This window comes from Erinaceus europaeus, chromosome 4 (assembly GCF_950295315.1).
Source record: "Erinaceus europaeus chromosome 4, mEriEur2.1, whole genome shotgun sequence".
Classification (NCBI taxonomy): domain Eukaryota; kingdom Metazoa; phylum Chordata; class Mammalia; order Eulipotyphla; family Erinaceidae; genus Erinaceus; species Erinaceus europaeus.
Window position 1 is genome coordinate 81,835,722 of NC_080165.1, and position 22,592 is coordinate 81,858,313.

Below are 22,592 nucleotides of genomic sequence, written 5' to 3' on the forward strand. Positions count from 1 at the left end.
TCAGATATTATATCCCTAAGAATGCATTCTTCTCCGCCCGCTCTTTCTTCTGGTAAGCCAATAATGCATATATTCTTTCTTCTGAAGTCATCCCATAAGTCTCTGTTGTTGTTTTCAGTATCTCTTAATCTCTTTTTGATATTTCATACTATTTTTTAGTTGTCTCTAATTTTCTCTAGATCTTGCTAATCTGTCTTCAGTCTCATTTATGCTATTCTCTCTCCCATATACTGTTTTCTGGAGTTCACCTATTTTGTTACCCTGTTCTGATACTTTATTTGCTTGTTCAGCAAGTTGTGTTCTTAGCTCAGCTATTTCAGCTTTCAGCTCTTAATAACTTTGAGATACTTAGTGTTTTCTTCCAGTGTCTCAATTGTTGTTTCTGCATTTCTGATGACAATTCTTTATAACTCTTTATTCATTCCTGTGACTACTTTCTTAACTAGCATTTGGATGTTGACCTCATTATTTTGTGCTTCATCCTTTGGGGGGCTTTTAGCTGTACTCTTGTCCTGGTTCATTTCTCCAATATTTCTTCTTTTTGGTTTTACCAGTCTATATATTATGTTATGAGGTCCCTCCCTCAGTACTTTTCAAATTAGTGATCACTTTTGCCTGGATTGACTTGTGTCTAAGTATGGTACCTAAAGAGCTCACAGCTGTGAAAATTAACAGTTGTTCTAGTATTATTTCAATCCCTGAGTTTGAGCACAGAGTCTTTTAATGTCTCTTTTGTTCTTTTACTTCCCTGTAGGCTGTGGGAGCATGAGAGCTTTTAAATTGTAAGTAGGCTTCTTAGATTAATCTCTCACTCCTAACCCAGAGATAAATCAGAGTGGAGGAGACATAAGACAGTGGTTATACAAAGAGACACCACACCCCAAGGACCCAAAGCTCTGGGCTTAATTTAGCTTCTCTGCCAAGCTGGGTAGCATTACTGGGCCCTGTGAGTTTCTAGACAAGTAGTGTTTATAGTCTATAGGTTCTGAAGCAATTATTCACCATGTTCTCATCAGGAGAACAATGTGAAATGGCTCCCACTATACAGCCCCACTGCTAGGCCACTAGGTGTAGATGTTCTCCTGAATTTCTTGGTCAGTTCCCTGTCTCCCAATGTCAGCAGAAGGCCTCTTCCTGCTTCTCCAGCCTCTTTGGGTAGTAGTTGTGTTTGGTGAGTCTTGGGGGAGTCCTTTCCTCCATTCAGCATCTTTTTGTTGGTAAAACAGACTGGAGGTGGTGCTTCAACCAGTAAACTGCCAGACTATTACCAGCCACTCAGTCTCCCCTTAGGTTCCTCGATGTCCATGAGCCACATGTATTTGCACTCACCGTTGATTTGGTTGGTTCCTGAAGTCATTCTAATCCTGTCTTATTGTGGTCCCAAATGATCTCCTTTGGTATTCCTCATTGGCTCAGGAGAGGAGAAGAGAGAAACACAACTCTGCTGCTCTGTAGCCCCCTAGTTAATGTTTTACAGTATAGTTGTTAACACATGGGCAGAATTTCTCATCCACCTATAATAGGTGTCCGTAAAACATGCTTAACCCCCAATTTAGGTTTTTCCCCACTATTCCATACCAGGACACCAGTGCCTTCTCTAGCCCCTTCTTTCTCATTTTCCCAAGTTTCATTTTGTGTTTTCTCTTTCTGTCCTTATTTCTTCAGTTCCAACTATTTAGTGAGATCATCTGAAATTTGTCCTTCTCTTTTTAGCTTGCCTCACTTAACATGATTCCTTCAAGTTCCACTAAAGAGTGGCATAGAAAATGTCTTAATCATTTTCAATAGCTAAGTAATACTCCATTGCATATATATATTGCAATTCCCTTGGTCACTTATTTGTCACTGATTACCTGGGTTGCTTCCAAGTTTTTAGAATTGTGCTATGATCCTCCTATCATCATAAATGAATTATTCACAATAGACAAAAAGTGGAAGCAACCTAAATGCCCACTGAAAGATGATTAGTTAAGGTAGTCAGGGTAATTAATTCATGGAATATTACTCAGCAATTTAAAAGGATGTTATTGTGTCCTTTGGGACAAAATAGATGGAACTGGTGGTAATTATTCTTAGCATAATATAAAAATAAGTGAGAGACAATTACAGGATGATTTCATTCATATGTGGAATCTAGAGAACTAAAATACATGAACTTTCAAAAAACAAAAGAAAATAAATTGTCTCTAAGACTTTGTGAGAGATATGGTGATTATCATTGGAAGGGAAGAGGCACAGAACTTTGGAGGCTGTAGCAGTGCAGAACTTTTCCCTATAATCTCATGACCTTGTAAACCATTATAAATCATAAATTTTAAAAAAATGGCTTGAAAAAAATATTATGAACATATGTATACATAAATCTCTTCTGATAGGTGATTTTATTTCCTTAAATAAATCCCCAGGAGAGAAATTGCTGAGTCATATTGTAGATCTATTTCTAGTGTTTTTATAAATCTCCAGATGGCTTTCCACAAAGATATGGCCAACTTACATTCCCATCAGCAATATAAAAGGGTTGTTTTCCCTCTATATCCTTGAGAAGTCTCACTGTTGCTTTTAATAATGTATGGCATTTTCATAGATGTAAAGAGGTATCATATTGTTGTCTGTATTTGCATTTCTCTGATAATTAGTGATTTTGAGCTTTTTCATGTTTGTTGTTACTCTGGATCTCAGCATGTGCTCTTGCCATTTTTAGTTGGAGTTGTTTGTTTTTGTTGTTATTGCTGCTCAGTTTAGTGAGCTCTTTATGTATTTTGCTTATTAGCCCTTTATCTAATGTATGGTTTGGAAAGACATTTTGCAGGATGTCTCTGTTTTCATGAGGGATCATTTCCCTTTGTTACACAGAAGCTTCTCAGTTTGGCGTAGTCCTCTTGGTTTACTTTCTCTGTTCTTAGATTCAAGTCTTCTAAGACATTTCTGGATTTGAAGTGTTCTGTCAATATTTTCTTCTATGTATTTGATGAGTTCCAGTCCACTGTTTATGTCTTTGATCCATTTGGAGTTGATGTTTGTGTATGGTGATGTATAGAGGTCCGATTTTATTTGAATATTGCAACCCAATTTTGCCAGCACTTTGTTGAAGAGACTTAACCTTTCTCCATTTAATGTTTTTGGACCTTTGACTGCAAATTGGTTGTTTCTAGATTACACAGTTTATTTCTGGTTTTTCAATTCTATTCCACTAATCTACATGTCTATTTTTCTTATGAACTCATTGTAACTATGGAAGTACATCATTATTCCCAAGTAAGATCACATTCAGAGGTAATGGATAACATGTGCACCACCACCTTCATATTGATAATGATACACTCAATATGCTATTTGAGGGAAAGGGGCAGGGAAAAGACACAATTGAATTTATAATAACACAAATGTTAGTTATAAAACTTTAAAAAAATGAAGTTTTCAATTTTTTCAGATGACATGGTAGTGTACATGAAAGACCCATGTATACAAAATAACAGTATAGTGGCAGACTATAAAATCAATATGAAGAAATATGCGGCATTTCCATATGTAAATAATGAACTATGAGAGAAAGATATCCAGAAAATAATGTCATTTACAATGTGTCTCAAAGAAATTGAAATATTAAATTTAACCAAAGAAGTTAAAAAAAATAGTAAAAACATAAGTAAATAGAACTATCCATGCTCATGGATAGTTAGAATTAACATTGCTAAAATGATTATCTTACTAAAATGTATACAGATTAAATACAATCCTTATAGAAATTCTAATCACATAATTTCAGAAAACAATGTAAATATTACCGAAATTTAGTTGGAACCATAGAAGATGCTAACTTGTCAAAGAAATCCTGAAAGAAAAGAATGACAAGAAAATTCAGGGTCAGGTGTCAGCACATCTGGTTGAGTCCACAGATTACCATATACAAGGAATGAATTCAAGCTCCCAATCCCTACCTAAATGGGATGAAGCTTCACAAATGGTGAAGCAGGACTTCAGAAGTCTCTGTTTCTTTCTCCTTCTCCATCTGTCTCAATTTCACTATGTCTCTATCCAAAATAAATTAAAAAATAATAATAATAGAAGTTTCACACTGCCTGACTCCAAATAATACTATTAAGATTTAGTAATCTAAGCACCTACTGAAAAAATTTCAAAAATACATCAATAGTAATACAATAAGAGTGGGAGACTTCAATACCCCACTCTCACACTTAGACAGATCAACAAAGCAGAGAACCAATAAAGATACAAGAGAATTGAATGAAGAGATTGACAGACTAGACCTCTTGGACATTTTCAGACTCCTTCACCCCAAAAAACTGGAATACAACTTCATTTCAAATCCACATAACACATACTCAAGGATAGACCACATGTTAGGCCACAAAGACAGCATCAATAAGTTCAAGAGCATTGAAATCATCCCAAGTATCTTCTCAGACCACAGTGGAGTAAAACTAACATTTAACAACAAACAGAAAATTATTAAAAGTCACAGAATTTAGAAACTAAACAACATACTCCTTAAGAACCACTGGGTCAGAGACTCACTCAAGCAGAAAATACAAATGTTCCTGGAAACAAATGAAAATGAAGACACAACCTATGAAAATATGTGGGACACAACTAAAGCAGTACTGAGAGGGAAACTTATAGCCATACAATCACATATTAAACACCAAGAAGAAGCTCAAATGAACGACCTTACTGCACACCTCAAGGACTTAGAGGAAGAGGAACAAAGGAACCCTAAAGCAACCAGAAGGACAGAAATCACTAAAGTTAGAGCAGAAATAAACAACATAAAAAATAAAAGAACCATACAAAATATCAATGAAGCCAAATGTTGGTTCTTTGAAAGATTAAACAAAATTGACAAACTCCTAGCCAGACTCACCAATCAAAAAAGAGAGAAGACTCAAATTAATAGAATTGTAAACGATGTAGGAGATATCACAACTGACACCACAGAAATCCAGAGAATCCTGCGTAACTTCTATAAAGAACTATATGCCCGAAGCTAGAGAATCTGAAAGAAATGGAACAGTTCCTAGAAGCATATGCCCTTCCAAAACTGAACCAAAAAGAACTACAAAATCTAAATGCACCAATCACAGACAAAGAAATTGAAACCATTATTAAGAATCTCCCCAACAACAAAAGTCCTGGACCAGATGGCTTCACAAATGAATTCTACAAAACTTTCAGGAAACAGTTAGTACCCATACTTCTTAAGCTTTTCCATAAGACTGAAGAAACAAGAATACTCCCTTCCACCTTCTATGAAGCCAACATCATCCTGATACCAAAAGCTGATAGGGACAGAACAAAAAAGGAAAACTACAGACCAATATCGCTGATGAACATAGATGCCAAAATATTAAACAAGATCTTGGCCAACCAGATACAGCAACATATCAAAAAGATTGTTCATCATGACCAAGTGGGATTCATCCCAGGAATGCAAGGCTGGTTCAACATCCATAAGTCAATCAATGTCATTCACCACATCAATAAAAGCAAAGCCAAAAACAACATGATTATCTCAATAGATGCAGAGAAAGCCTTTGACAAAATCCAACACCCATTCATGCTCAAAATGCTACAAAAGATGGGAATAGATGGGAAATTCCTCAAGATAGTGGAGTCTATATATATCAAACCTACAGCCAACATCATACTCAATGGACAGAAGCTGAAAGCATTCCCCCTCAGATCGGGGACTAGACAGGGCTGTCCACTGTCACCATTACTCTTCAACATAGTATTGGAAGTTCTTGCCAAAGCAATCAGGCAAGAGAAAGAAATCGAAGGAATACAGATTGGAAGGGAAGAAGTCAAGCTCTCACTATTTGCAGATGATATGATAGTATACATAGAAAAACCTAAAGAATCCAGCAGAAAACTACTGGAAGTTATTAGGCAATATAGCAAGGTATCAGGCTATAAAATCAATGTACAAAAATCAGTGGCATTTCTTTATGCAAACACTAAATCTGAAGAAGAAGACATCCAAAATCACTCCCATTTACTGTTTCAGCAAAATCAATCAAATACCTAGGAATAAAGTTGACCAAAGAAGTGAAAGACTTGTATGCTGAAAACTATGAGTCGCTACTCAAGGAAATAGAAACTGATACCAAGAAATGGAAATATATCCCATGCTCATGGATTGGAAGAATAAATATCATCAAAATGAATATTCTCCCCAGAGACATATACAAATTTAATGCAATACCCATCCAAGTTCCACCAAGCTTCTTTAAGAGAATAGAACAAACACTATAATCATTTATCTGGAACCTGAAAACACCTAGAATTGCCAAAACCATCTTGAGGAAAAGAAACAGAAATAGAGGCATCACACTCCCAGACCTTAAACTATATTATAAAGCCATCATCATCAAAACAGCATGGTACTGGAACAAAAATAGGCACACAGACCAGTGGAACAGAATTGAAAGCCCCGAACTAAATCCCCACACCTATGGACATCTAATCTTTGATAAAGGGACCCAAAGGATTAAATGAAAAGGAGGCTTTCTTCAATAAATGGTGCTGGGAAAACTGGGTTGTAACATGCAGAAGAATGAAACTGAACCACTTTATCTCACCAGAAACAAAAATCAACTCCACATGGATCAAAGACCTAGATGTCAGACCAGAAACAATCAAATACTTAGAGGAAAACATTGGTAAAACACTTTCCCACTTACACCTCAAGGACATCTTTGATGAATCAAACCCAATTGCAAGGAAGACTAAAGCAAAAACAAACCAATGGGACTACATCAAATTGAAAAGCTTCTGCACAGCCAAAGAAACTATTAAACAAACAAAGAGACCCCTCACAGAATGGGATAAGATCTTCACATGCCATACATCAGACAAGAAACTAATCACCAAAATATATAAAGAGCTCAGCAAACTTAGCACCAAAAAAGCAAATGACCACATCCAAAAATGGGCAGAGGAAATGAACAAAACATTCACTACAGAGGAGATCAAAAAGGCTAACAAACATACAAAAAACTTCTCTAGGTCACTGATTGTCAGAGAAATGCAAATTAAGACAACACTAAGATACCCCCTCACTCCTGTAAGAATGGCATACATCAAAAAGGACAGCAGCAACAAATGCTGGAGAGGATGTGGGGATAGAGGAACCCTTTTACATTGCTGGTGGGAATGTAAATTGGTACAGCCTCTGTGGAGAGCAGTCTGGAGAACTCTCAGAAGGCTAGACATGGACCTTCCATATGATCCAGTAATTCTTCTCCTGGGGCTATACCCCAAGGACTCCATACCACCAAACCAAAAAGAGGTGTGTACTCCTATGTTCATAGCAGCACAATTCATAATAGCTAAAACCTGGAAGCAACCCAGGTGCCCAACAACAGATGAGTGGCTGAGAAAGCTGTGGTATATATACACAATGGAATACTATGCAGCTATCAAGAACAATGAACCCACCTTCTCTGACCCATCTTGGACAGAGCTAGAAGGAATTATGTTACGTGAGCTAAGTCAGAAAGACAAAGATGATGCCACTCATCAACAGAAGTTGACTAAGAAGATCTGAAAGAGAAACTAAAAGCAGAACCTGACCAAACTGTAAGTAGGGCACCAAAGTAAAAACCCTGTGGTGAGGGGTAGACATGCAGCTTCCTGGGCTAGTGGGGTTGGGAGTGGGTAGGAGGGATGGGTCACAGTCTTTTGGTGGTGGGAATGGTGTTTATGTACACTCCTAGCAAAATGTAAACATAAATCACTAGTTAATTAATTTGAGAGGGGGGAAAATCAATTGTATGTCTCAAAGGTTTTCAAAACACAAACTGAATCTTTTTAATATATAGGCTGTGTATTTGATATGCGGACTCTCTCAAAAGCCTAGACCAAGTAGATCAGAAGCATCCAAGATACTGGGTACTGTACAGCAAACCATAACAAAAGGACTTTTCAAAATTAACCCAATTACCAAATAATGTAATGATAACATTAACTATCAATTGTCTTTTTGAACCCTAAGACAGCAGAAACTTCACATCTCCACTATAGAGCCCCTATTTCCCCCTGTCCTAGAACCCTTGAATAGGGCCCACTTTCCCATATGCCTCTCCCAATCCATATCAAATAATATCGCATCCGCCGATCGCAACCTAGCCAACGCAACGATTACCACCTCAACATGTTTCATTTCAGACTGTTTCCAGAGACTTCACATATGGAATGACAACCCTTCAGCTTCATTACTCAGGTGAGACCTTTCCTTTCATAGTATTCTCTAATTTCATCTCAGGTGGTTCACTTTCTAACAAAGTCCCAAAACCTAGATATACACCAGTTTCTGTGAGAGAGAGCATATCTTCACACGTATCTATAAACTACTGCAAAATATATACCTGAAAGCAGAAGTACACTAGAGTTTGCAGTGAGTACCTCCCTAACACTTCCTCTCCACTATTCCAAGCTTTGGGTCTATGATTGCTCAACAATTTGTTTGGCTTTGTATGTTAACTCTCTTTTCAGTCACCCAGTTCCAGATGCCATCAGGATGCTGGCCAGGCTTCCCTGGATTGAAGACCCCACCAATGTGTCCTGGAGCTCAGCTTCCCCAGTTACCCACCCTACTAGGGAAGGAGATAGGCAGACTGGCAGTATGGACCAACCAGTCAACGCCCATGTTCAGCGGGGAAGCAATTACAGAAGCCAGACCTTCTACCTTCTGCAACCCTCAATGACTCTGGGTCCATGCTCCCAGAGGGATGGAGAATGGGAAAGCTATCAGGGGAGAGGGTGTGATATGGAGATTGGGTGGTGGGAATTGTGTGGAGTTGTACCCCTCCTACCCTATTGTTTTGTTAATTAATCCTTTCTTAAATTAAAAAAAAAGATTTAGTAATCACAGGGGCTGGGCCATAGTGCACCCCATCAGTGCACATAGTACTAAGCAAAAGGACCTAATAAGGACTCCAGTTCAAGTCCCCAGCTACCGACCTGGGGAGGGGGTCTGTTTGCAAGCAGTGAAGCAGGTCTACATGTGTCTATCTTTAGTATTAGTATCAGTATTTAGCATTAATATCAGTGTGATAGCAAAGTTTGAAACTTCCAAGTTTTCAAAGTATCAAATATGTCATGCATGCATGTATTAAATACCTATTTATTCAAAGAAATTTATATATCGTGGCTATAGTGGCACAAGATTCCTGAGCTCTGAAGATAACCAGCTAAAAGAACTCAAATTTTAGAAATTTCAAGTATCCAAGTATAGATTGTCCAATTTGTTTTGTTTTTTGCATATATGAACATGTCGTTACACATTATCTTCCCCTTAGTTGTGAGTAAAACAATTAAAAACAATGTGACCAACAGGATAGCCAATGAAAGTTATGATCAGTCAACAATGATTATGATATAATTTTTGTGTTTATTTTTGCTTTAGCACCAAAACAACTACTCAGGTTTCTAAGATTAAAGATGAAAATTAATATTTTTATATACAATCTTTACTTCAAGGGTAAAATGATATATGAACTCTCTTCAAGGTAAAGATTTGTTATGCTTGTAAGTCTAAGAAGATTTTAATTAAAATTACTTTCTGCTCCACTAAAATATCTTAAGTGAATTATCCCAAAGGGAGATTCATTTGGACAGTGTGGAACATAGTCTCAATTTTTTTAGTCCCCTGATAAAAATCTTTCTATCAGGGCTGCAAATAATAACAGAATAGAAACAGAAGCATGTGCAGATTAGAAAAATTCAACTCAAGGAAAAATTGACTAACCCTCACAGGAAATATCTTAATTTACTCACCTTGGTGTTCCTAAGGGACAAGTTTTCAAGTAGCTAATGATTTCATAAAAGAAAACACTTAGATGAACAATATGGGACACAGAAAATTTCTTTCCAAAAAGTGGTATTAGAAGCAATAGATGAGATCTGAGTTAATCACTGGAATAGAAAAGGAAAAAGAGAAGCAAAAGGCAAAGACAAGAAATAAAGGGATATATAGGATAGTAAAGTCAAGGTGACATATTTGTCAGACAATCATAGATTGTAGTAAATTTTAAGAAAAAATATGACTTATTGGAAAAAGGTGATCAACACTTGGAGTTTCTAAAATCTGTGCTTCTGATTAACAATGTGTAAGTTGATTTACACATTTATAATATAGCAACAGCAATAAAGATCTATTTATTTACTTATTTTTTATTAGTGATTTAATAATGATTGATTTAAAGATTGTGAGATGAGAAGGGTACATTTCCCACCACCAGGGTTCTGTACATGATCCCCTCCAATGGAAGTTTCCCTATTCAATAAAGTTCTATTTTTATAAGGAAACTATAACAAATAATGTTTGAAAGAAATTTTTTAAGAGTAAATTTAGAAGGTAAGTGTGGAAAGTAGTCATTATTCTGAAGAAAACAAGCCAAGACTTCACTACAAAATGAGTACCCCCCAATTCTTTATCTGCACTATTCCAGCCCATAGGTTTGTGATTGTTCAGCAATTTGTTTGGCTTTGTATGTGAATTCTTTTTTCAGCCAACAGGTTCCAGATGCTAGCATGATGCCGACCAGACTTCCCTGGACAGACAACCCAACCAATGTGTCCTGGAGCTCTGCTTCCCTAGAACCAAACACTTTTCCCACACTAGGGAAAGAGAGAGACAGTCTGGGAGTATAGATAAACCTGTCAATACTCATGTTCAGTGGGGAAGTAATTACAGAAGCCATACCTTCCACCTTCTGCATCCCACAATCACCTTGGGTCCATACTTCCTGAGGGTTAAAGAAAAGGAAAGCTATCAGGGGAGGGAATGGGATACGGAGTTCTGGTGGTGGGAATTGTGTGGAGTTATACGCCTCTTATCCCATGGTTTTGTCAGTGTTTTCTTTATAAATAAAAAATAATAATAGAAATAAAAATATCCAAGATTACAGGCTTCATATGCCTCTTAAAAAACTGCATTTTGTCTAAGTAAAAATATGGGAAATAGAAATGGAAAATAGCTTCCCCTAGAGACTTTCTAATGTTGTCATTTAACCTATGTAAGTATTTCAAATGAGGACTTACCACTGATAAAATAATAGAAGTAACAAGAATTATTCTCTCTATATGTGTTTAACACAGTTGATCGCTTATCCTGCTCATGTCGTTACACATTATCTTCCCCTTAGTTGTGAGTAAAACAATTCAAAACAATGTGACCAACAGGATAGCCAATGAAACAGGGTAATGAAATGTCATTTCAGGATTGGTTGCAGAGTTAGCTTGTTAGCTTGTTGGCTCTGATAAAGCTTTTAGTAACCATAGGAAGGTTCATATGATGCACTAAGAACAGCTTCCAATCAACGTCAAGTCAGGGTAGCCCCTGTCAACAGCTAGCCAGCAAATGTTGAATCACTCAATTCTATAGCTAGAAAGAACTAATTTTGCCAAGAGCTTCTAGAGTTTATAAGTGGGTCCTTCCCCAGTTGAGCTTTGAGATAAAACCCCATTCTGGCCTGAGAGAAACTTGTGAATAATTTAGGCAGACTTGTGAATTGTAAGCCATGTTCAGACTCCCAACTCATAAAAAAATGCGATAATAAATATCTGCTGGTTTTATATGATAATTAAAATATTCCTGCTATTTGTATAAATTAAGAAATCTCATTTTATAGCCAATCTTATTCACTTAATATGCATATCCAAATAAAAATTTAGGTAGCACAATAAGTACAAGCAGACCTAGACTGATGTGTATATTATAAGCTCACTTTCTTAAATTTATTTCAACAAACATTTCCTGAGGACACACTAAGAGCCAAAGAATATATGAATGTGGAGGTTAGAAACCGTTAAACTGAAAGCAATTGTTCCTTGTTACAGGCATTAAACTGAAACCAACTGTTACTTGTTAGAGACTGTTACACTGAAACCCACTGTTACTTGTTAGAGACTGTTAAACTGAAACCAATGGTTCCTTGTTAGAGACTGTTAAACTGAAATCAACTGCTCCTTGTTCCGTGTACTATAAAAAGCAGAGAGCAAGAATGTTGGGGCAGTCGTCTCAGACTCTCCCCTTGTGTGGAAGGATGTCAGTGGCCCAAGCTTAAGCTCACTAATAAAGGCTCTTGCTATTGCATGTGATTCTGGTCTTCCCTGTGTGAGATCAGGACTCAAACTTCTGGGCACAACGTTTGGGGGCTTGTCTGAGATCCCCATCTCATTAAAGGAATTCCAGCCTCACTGAGCCCTCAGTACCGGGAAAACTTTAGGTATCTGTAGCGAGAGACCCCTTGGAGTCGAAGGCGGACGTGCTTGGGCAGCTCCGGGTCCAGGGTCCTGGGAGACATCTCAGATCCTGTTGTAGGGGATTGGATACCCCTCGCAAATTTTGAAGGGGAGAGTGGGTCACTCCCACAAAGTGGCGAAAGGCCATCCTCCCATCTGTAGGGAAGTGGCGAGAGGCCATCCTCCCATCTGTAGGTTCAGAGTGTTAACAGCTGGGCCGCTAGAGTTTTCTTTGAGTATGTTGTTGTCTCTATATTCTCTTTGTGTGTGTTGTCTCTGTATTTTCCTTGTGTGTGTTGTCTCTGTATTCATTATCAGTTTTGTCTTTCTTAAGTCCAAAGTTCTTAACTCCTCTGACTATGGCCCTTGATCATTTCAAAGAATTCAAACAGACAGCTCACAATTTGAGTTATTTGGGTGAAACAGGACTGGATGATCACTTATTGTCAAGATAAGTGGCCAACCTTCTCTACTGGTTGGTCCCCAGAAGGAATCTGGAACCTTCCTACTATCTATGCTTCCAGAGATGTCATTTTTGGACACCCAGGACACCTGGACCAGATTTCTTATATCCTTACTTGGTAGGATCTGGTAGAGAACCCCCCCCCCCCGGCTAAAACCTTTTCTTCCTCCACAGAGTTCGCGAACCACCGTTCTTGCTTTAAAGGATTCTCATCATCTGCCTACTGTCCCCTCCACACCCCCTCACTTCCTCCTCCTACCCTATTTTCCAATGTGGTCCCAAAGAAAACCTCCTAGAGTATCCTCCTTCCTACCAAACTCAACCTCCCCCAGTCCCACAGGAACCCCCGGCAGCAGGCCAGGACTTATGAATGGAGCCCTCTTCATATGAGAGCCCGCACAGCCCAGAGAACCCTGATTCAGTGGCCCTGCCCCTGCAAGCCCTAGGACCCCCGAACAAGAATGGCAAACAACTGATGCAGTATTGGCCATTTTCCACTAGTGACCTTTATAATTGGAAAATGCAGAACCCTAAGTTTTCAGAAAAACCAGCAGCACTCATTGACCTGTTAGATTCTGTTATTTTTAACCATCAGCCAACCTGAGACGACTGCCAGCAGCTTTTACAGATTCTTTTTACCACGGAAAAAAAGAGAAAGGATCCTCTTGGAAGCCTGAAAACTCATGCCTGGGGCAGATGGGAACCCCACCTTAAGCTCAGTCCTGATAGATGCCAGTTTCCATCTTATAAGACCCACCTGGGATTTTTAACTCACCTGAAGGTAAGGAGAAGCTTTGGAGTCTATCGCCAGACTCTAATGGGAGGTCTCCAAGCGGCTGCATGCCAACCCACCAATTTGGCTAAGATTAGTAGTGTGAAAAGACAGAATACCAGCTGCCTTCTTAGAAAGAATCATGGAAGCATATCGAATGTTCACTCCCATAGATCCAGAAGCTCCAGAGAATAATTCAGCAGTAATCATGGCCTTTGTAAACCAGGCTGACCCTGATACCTGAAAAAAAACTCCAGAAAATAGATAGATTAGTAGATACGTCTTTATAGGAACTACTGGCAGTAGCGGAGAAAGTCTTTAACAACCAAGAGACCCCTGAAGAATGCCAATTATGGACAATGACAGCAGCTAGCGAGTGGCAGACTCACAACCTCACTAAGGTATTATTGGCAGCTACCAGAGAATGCCCTCAATGGAAAGGCCAAGAGGCCCATCCTCCCTGAGGATTTGAAAAGAGCAGAGGTCCATACAGGGAGGGAGAAAAGAAGCTCCTTAAAGATCAATGTGCATATTGCAAAGAGATGGGTCACTGGGCCAGAGAGTGTCTGAGAAAAAAAAGGAGACAAAAGGACACTGGGGGCAATAAGACAAAAATCCTAGAACTGTGTGAGCTCAGTGACTAGGGCCGACGGGGTTCAGGTCCCCTCCCCAAACCCATGGTAACTTTAAAAATAGAGGGGAAACTTTTTAACTTTTTAGTAGATACAGGGGCTCAACATTCAGTGTTAACCAAATCCATGGGAAAACTATCCAAACAAAAGACCTGGATACAAGGAGCGACTGGCATGAAACAATATTCCTGGACCACTCAGAGGACTGTGGACTTGGGGAAGGGACAGGTATCTCATTCTTTTATGCTTATTCCCAAATGCCCTTACCCCCTTCTTGGGAGAGACCTGCTTTCTAAGATGGGAACAACTATTACTTTCCAACCCCAAGTATGAGTAGTTATGACCACAGACTCTATGCCAGTTCCTATCCTTACCTTAAATTTGGCTGATGAATACTGACTTTACCAGAAACCCAGCCCTTCAGAGCCCCCTTCCCAGATGATAGTCCGGATGAATAAATTTCCACTTGCATGGGCTGAAACAGGAGGAATAGGTCTGGAAGAACGCCAGACCCCCATCTGGATAGAACTCAAACCTAGGGTAGAGCCGATCCAGGTTCAACAGTATAGTGTACCTCTAGGAGCCTGTAAGGGCATTGCCCCCCATATTAGGAGATTATGGGAGATGGGCATTCTAGTATCTTGCCAATCACCCTGGAACACCCCACTTTTACAGGTAAAAAAAATGGGCATGAGAGACTACAGACCTGTCCAAGACCTATGAGAAATAACTAAGAGGGTTGTAGACATACATCCTACAGTACCTAAACCTATACACTGCTTAGTTCCTTAGATCCCGACCAAGTATGGCACTTGGTCCTGGACTTAAAAGATGCCTTCTTTAGCCTCTCCTTAGCACCAGAGTCCCAGCCAGTATTTGCCTTTGAGTGGCAAGACCCTGAAGCAGAATTCATCAAACAGCTGACTTGGACCCAGCTACCACAGGGATTCAAAACTCTCCCAACATCTTTGATGAGGTGCTGTACCAGGACCTGAGTGAGTACCAGCAGGCACACCCCACGATCTCTCTTTTACAGAACGCTGGCGATCTCCTGGTGGTGGCCAGAACAATGGAAGAGTGCCATAACAATACTGAAGATCTCTTTCAAGTCTTGGGAGATCTAGGATACCGAGCCTCCACAAAGAAGGCTCAGTTGTGCCAGGAGAAAGTAACCTACCTGAGATACATCCTCAGCAATGGGCAAAGATGGTTGTCTGAACCAAGAAAAGAGACTATATTTAAGATACCTACTCCCACAAACTGACAGATGGTAAGAGAATTCTTGGGGTCAGCGGAATTTTGCCGGCTGTGGATCCCCAGTTTTGCTGAAATAGCAAAATCCCTTTATGAGGTGACCTGAGAAGGGCAGCCTTTTAAATGGACTGAGGCTCATAAGAGAGCCTTCAAACAACTAAAGCATGCCCTGTTGTCGGCTCTGGCCTTGGGAATGCCTGCTGTGACTAAACCCTTTTAGCTTTTCATAGATGAAAAGCAAGGGATAGCAAAAGGGGTCCTAACACAAGCAGTAGGGCCCTGGGCAAAGCCGGTAGCTTATTTCTCAAAAAAGCTAGACTCAATGGTGGCCAAATGGCCACCATGCCTCCGCATCATAGCTACTACGGCTATGTTGACAATAGATGCTCAGAAGTTGACTCTCAGTCAGGAATTGACTGTGACTACTCCTCATGCTGTAGATGGAATCCTCAGACAACCTCCTGACAGGTGGATCAGCAATGCCTGGTTAACTCATTATCAAAGCTTGCTGCTAACCCCTCGCCCCCATCATTCAGTTCTCATCCAGTGCATCCTTGAACCCAGCTACCTTTCTCCCTGACCCCAAATTAGATGCTCCCTTACATGACTGCTCTGAGATTCTGAGCTACACATCTAGCCTCTGAGAAGACCTGAAGGACCAGCCTTTAAAAGGAATATAAGTGAACTGGTATACTTACGGGAGCAGCTTCATCAGAGATGGGGTAAGGTATGCTGGGGTTGTGGAACTATTGAACATGAAACTGTGTGGACAGCCGCCCTTCCCGCAGGGACTTTGGCCCAAAAAGCTGAATTAATTGCTCTCACAAAAGCCCTCAACCCAGGAAAAGGCAAAAGACTTAACATCTACACTGATAGCCACTATGCCTTTGTCACAGCCCACATCCCCGGGGCTATATATTGAGAAAGGGGACTGCTCACAGCTGAAGGTAAAGCTATCAAAAACCAACAAGAAATATTAGACCTGTTAGAGGCTATCTGGATGCCAGATGAGGTGGCCATAATACACTGCCCTGGATACCAAAAAGGAGAAAGTCCTGTGGCACGGGGTAACCGCCTAGCAGATACCACAGCCATACAAGTTGCATTAAAAAGAACTGATGAATTAGCTCTTTGTCTGCCAAACCCTGGAGAGCCCACCCTGCCTGATAAGCCAAAATATACACCAGATGATGAGCTCCAGATAAAAAAATATACACCGGATGATGAGCTCCAGATAAAAAAATATATATACACCGGATGATGAGCTCCAGATAAAAAAGTTGCCTCTCACTGACAAGCACAGTAACTGGTGGGTAACAGCTTTTGGTAAACTCATCTTACCCCAAGCCATGGCCAAACACCTGCTACAGCATATACACAGAACCACCCACCTGGGGCAAAGAAAAATGGCCAAAATTTTGCAAGAAGTCAGCCTGAGAATCCACAACAAGAGCTAACTGATTAAGGAAATAGTTGCAGAATGCAAAGCCTGCAGACTTGCAAATGCTGGCAACCAGCCTCGAACTTCTGGGGTGCATGAGAAAGGAACCAGACCAGGAGCCTACTGGGAGATAGACTTCACTGAGGTAAAACCAGGAAAATATGGGTATAAATATATGTTAGTGTTTGTAGATACCCTTTCAGGATGGACTGAAACATTCCCAACTAAGAGAGAGATGGCCCAGTGGCTAAGAAACTACTCAAAGAGATTTTTTCCAGGTTTGGTATGCCCCTTCAATTAAGCTCACATAATGGTCCAGCCTTCACTTCCCTGGTTACCCAGAACTTGGTAGGTGTCCTTGGGGCAAAATGAAAATTACATTGTGCCTATAGGCCCCAAAGCTCAGGACACGTAGAAAGGATGAATAGAACTCTAAAAAAGACCTTAACAAAATTTACTATGGAGACTGGTGTGGACTGGGTAACTCTCCTTCCCTTTGTCCTTTATGGAGTAAGGAATACCCTCTATACTGCAAAGCTGACCCCATTGGAGATCATGTTCGGTCATCCCCCTCCCATAATCCCAGCCTTGAGATCAGACTTGCTCACTGATATTAATGATCAAGATCTGCTTATCTCCTTACAGACAATAGCTCGAGTCCAAAAGTGTATGTGGCCAAGACTGAAAATAATATATGAAGCTGCACCTCCTCCAGACTCTCATCCCTTCAAGCCCAGAGACTCGGTCTTGGTGAGACACCACCAAAAAGAGACACTCAAGCCCTGGTGGAAAGGACCTTATACTATCATCCTAGCCACCCCCACGGCCCTGAAGGTGGACAGTATCAGCCCGTGGGTCCACCACTCCCACATCCATGCAGCAGAGATGGAAGAGTTCAAGACGAGATGGCGACTCAAGTCTGTCCCCAAATACCCGCTCAAGCTCCAGTTACTCCATTTGTGACTCTGCCGACTCTTTCTCTCCTGGTGACTCTAATCTTCATTCCTGCTACTATTACTCCTCACACCCCATTGAACCTCACTGGATACCGGGACAGTAATCAGAACAGAGATTGGCCCAAGATTGGGCCCTAGAAGTTACAAAAGACAAGAGGAGAATGTGGAGGTTAGAAACCGTTAAACTGAAATCAACTATTCCTTGTTACAGCCGTTAAACTGAAACCAGCTGTTACTTGTTAGAGACTGCTACACTGAAACCAAATGTTACTTGTTAGAGACTGTTAAACTGAAATCAACTGCTCCTTGTTCCATGTACTATAAAAAGTGGAGAGCAAGAATATTGGGTCAGTAGTCGCAGACTCTCCGCTTGTGTGGAAGGGTGTTGGCGGCCCAAGCTTAAGCTTGCTAATGAAGGCTTTTGCTATTGTATGTGATTCTGGTCTTCCTTGTGTGAGATCGGGACTCAAACTTCTGGGCACAGCATATATTATAAGCTCACTCTCTTAAATTTATTTCAACAAACATTTCCTGAGGATACACTAAGAGCCAAAGTTTATGAACAATGATGTAGATTCAAGACACTACCCTACTTTATCACTTCTTCAAGTCTTAATGTATATTTTCCTAGCCCAAAACAATGTTTCTGTTTCCTGCCATGTACTATTTTTCTGGATTTCCATATCAATTTTCCAAACTTCCAGACTCAATCTCTATTCCAGGACATCACTCAAATGTCAACTGATCTTGGCATACATTGTATATACCTTTTTATTGCAAGCCAAATGAAGACTTGCCAGCTGACTACCCAACAAATAAAATAGTTCTTCCACATTCTATGAACAAAATGATTTATATTTTCATTGCCAATGCTGAACTCCTATAACCTACTCCTTTTATTACTGCATCCAGGACATGCTGGTCCATGGCAATTATAACTTCTATTTCAGCATGCTAACACCATAATACATCAGCACTAGTCAATTTCAGAACAATAATAAAAATAGGCTTATCAGATGAGTCATAATAAAGTCCCTAGGAGGCCAAAAACAGTACTAATAGTTACAGGAACACAGAGCAGAACATCAGAATAAGAATGTTATGTTAATTTGTGGCTGTTCTGTCTAAAACAAGAGTACTCCAGCAGCTTGTGTAGTAACCCAAAGACAATCAGAAAATGTACTCAAGGAGAACTACCAGGAGGTCTGGAAAGATACTTGTTAGCCTCTCCCATCATAGAGATGAGCCAAGAGGGAAAAAGTCTCACAGACTAAGCTTGCCTTGTTAGCCTCCCAGGCTCACAGAAAACCTGTAGACCTCTTGCACTTAGTTTCTTCCAGCTGGCAAGCCACATGGCTGCCTGCTTTAAGGTTCATTTACTCAAAGTTCACCTCACCTTCTGATCACAAAGGAGAACACACCTTATCACACTCTCCTAACAGCGCTCTTTAATGTCCTTAATTTACATCAAGCCTTGTTTATCTTCTATCTCACCTTAACTGGTTTAACCCCTATTCTTCTCTCAAATGCCTTTGGGTAATTAAATGCCTGCATCAGGAGACTAATTATCTTGACCTTTATGTATCTGCATCAATTCTTGTCATACCAGCCCCCTACCATAGGGGAAAACTGACCTTTAAGAAACCTGTAATTTCTGATGTATTTGAAGAATGTTCTTTGTTTAAATCTCTATATAAACCCAAGGCCACCCTCAAATAAATTGAGAGTGTTCGTATCAGAATCCTCCCCGAGTCTCTTTATCACGTAGATTCTTGAGCTAGTGATGGAGCCTCCGTAAGCTTACCTTCCTGGCTGAGAGTCACCCCAAGTGAGCCCCAGCATCAATCTATGGAGAACACAAATCAAAAATGTAGGTCACTGGAAGAAGGTGACTCTGGATCATGCCTTGCATGTGTGAATCCTCAGTACCACACATGAAGGAGTGGTGCCCTGTTTGCCCTTTGCTGACTCTCTCTCTCTCTCTCTCTCTCTCTCTCTCTCTCTCTCTCTATATATATATATATATATATATATATATATATATATATTTCATTTATTTTTATTGCCATCAGGGTTATTGCTAGGAATTTGTGCTGGCATTGTGTATCCACTGCTCCCTGCAACCATTTATTCTTTTTTTTTTCCTAATTTTTACTAGATAGGACAGAGAGAAATTGAGAGTACAGGGAGAAAAGGAGCGAAAGATAGATACCTGCGGACCTGCTTTATCACTCAATAAGTGGACCTCTTGCAGGTGGGGAATCTTAACACCAGATCTTAACACACCTCTCTTTCCATCTGCCTCCCTATCTTTCTCTCCTCTTTTTTCTTTGTCTTCTCCTCATCCTCTTTCTTCTCTCCCCCCCTCATTAATTAAATACTTTTTCAATGGGAGTTGGGCGGTAGCACAGTGGTTAATTGCACATGGCACAAAGCACAAGGACCAGAGTAAGGATACCGGTTTGAGCCCCTGCCTCCTCACCTGCAGGGGAGTCACTTCACAGGCAGTAAAGCAGGTCTGCAGGTGTCTATCTTTCTCTCTCCCTCTCTGTCTTTGCCTCCTCTCTCCATTTCTCTCTGCCCTATCCAACAATGACATCAACAACAACAATAAAAAGAAAACAAGGGCAACAAAAGGGAAAATAAATATAATAAAAATAAATAAATACTTTTTCAAAATAAGTCACAAAACCCCACCACAACCTCTACCCAGTAGATTCCTGCACATTGAGTGATATAAATTTTTCTATCTACGTCCTCCTACCATTTTATCATGTGGTTGTTTGTTTTGTGTGTATTTGTTTGTTTCTTTATTTGTTTGTTTTTTGGGTGATAATTTTACTGGATTATTTATGTACTTTTTCTTTGTTTAATATTTTATTTATTTTCTCTTTTGTTGTCCTTGTTTTTCATTGTTGTTGTAGTTATTATTGTTGTCATTGTTAGATAGGACAGAGAGAAATGGAGAGAAGAGGGGAAGAAAGAGAGGGGGAGAGAAAGATAGACACGTGCAGACCTGCTTCACCACCTGTGAAGCAACCCCCCGCAGGTGGGGAGCCAGGGGCTCAAACCGGGATCCTTGCCAGTCCTTGTGCTTTGTGCCATGTGCGCTTAACCCGCTGTGCTACTGCCCGACTCCCTTGGTTTTGTTTTCATAGATATTGGACTTATGTCTTAGAAAGCCTTTCTGAAGCACATATCTTTGTCTCATCTTGGATGGAAGTAGAAGACATCAAGCAAAGTGAAATAAGCCAAAAAGAGGACAAGAATCAAATGGCATCACTTACAGGAAGAAATTAAGAGATAATAACAGGAAGGAAAACACAAAGTAAACTCAGACTGGGTGTGATGTATTGCACCAAAGCAAAGGACATTGGGAATGGAGGGTGGGAGGGAATAGAGAGAAAGTAGGAGACATGAAGCATGATAGTGTAAAATGATCTCAATTGTTGGTGAGAGTGTTCTGCAAGGAGCTCTTACTGGGAGATGAGAAGTTGTACCCATATGTCAACAACTGCTCTGTAAATATTAACACGCCAATAAAAAATAAATAAAATAAAATGTCTAACTGAAAACCCCAGATGAAGCCCTGTGCTACTGAGCCTCATTTGACTTGGATAAAATGGAGCTGAAATGGCTTAATGCATTTGGGAAAGTGTTGCCCATCTATGCTCTCAGACAAAAACAAAAGTTTCTTCCCTCCATATATATAATCATTTTTTTGCCTCCAGGTTTTTCCCCCTTTTTGTTGCCCTGGTTGTTTATCATTGCATTATTATTATTGTTGTTATTGCTGTCATTGTATAGGACAGAGAGAAATTGAGATAGGGGTAGAATACAGAAGGTGGAGAAACAGAGAAGTGGAGAGAAAGATAGACACCTGCAGAACTACTTCACCAAATTGTGGGGCGACCCCCCTCCAGGTGAGGAGCTCAAACTGGGCTCCCTGTGCCTGTCCCATTTCACATCATGTGTGCTTAACCCATTGAGCCACCACCTGCCCCCCTTTCCCTCTCTTTATAACCACATCATAAGAAGGATATGTCCAAGACCTTTTGAACTCTTTTCTAAACTTTCTTATCCTTTTATTTTATCCTTTCCTTCTGTACATGATATCTGAGGGGAAAAAATAGTGGAAAGTAGCTATCAAAATAACAGAAATTAAGTGGATCGCAATGGAAGATGGTGACAGATATAGATAACAGTGATAATAGTAGATAGGTAGGTAGATGATAGATGACAGATAGATAGATAGATAGATAGATAGATGATAGATAGGCAGGTGAGAGAGGTAGATGATAGGCATCTTTGATCTAGATCCAAAGGGAATGTATACAAGTCATATGTTACAATTTTTATATATTTTTTAATTTTTTTAATTTATTATTGGATAGAGACAGAATTGAGAGTGGTGAGAGAAATAAAGAGGAAAAGAGACAGAGAGACACCTGCAACCCTGCTTTACCACTCGTGTAGCTTTTGCCCTTTAGGTGGGAACCAGGGACTTGAATTTGTGTGCACTTAACCAGGAGCACCACTGCCTGGCCCCTTTGTTGGAATGCTTTTAGAGCTACACACTTTAATATTTTGTTTTTAAAATATTAGACCATCTATACATAAGTTAAATTTTGTCATCACAAAGACAAGAATGAAGTTCTATAATTTCAGATTTGCTGCTGTCTCAAAATGCATACATAATAAATTTTATTGTCTATATATAAATATAGATGTAGTATGTATTCATGTTTTTTTAAATTAAAATAATAATTTTACCTCAATTTAATTATTCCAGTCCAGAAACTGAGCT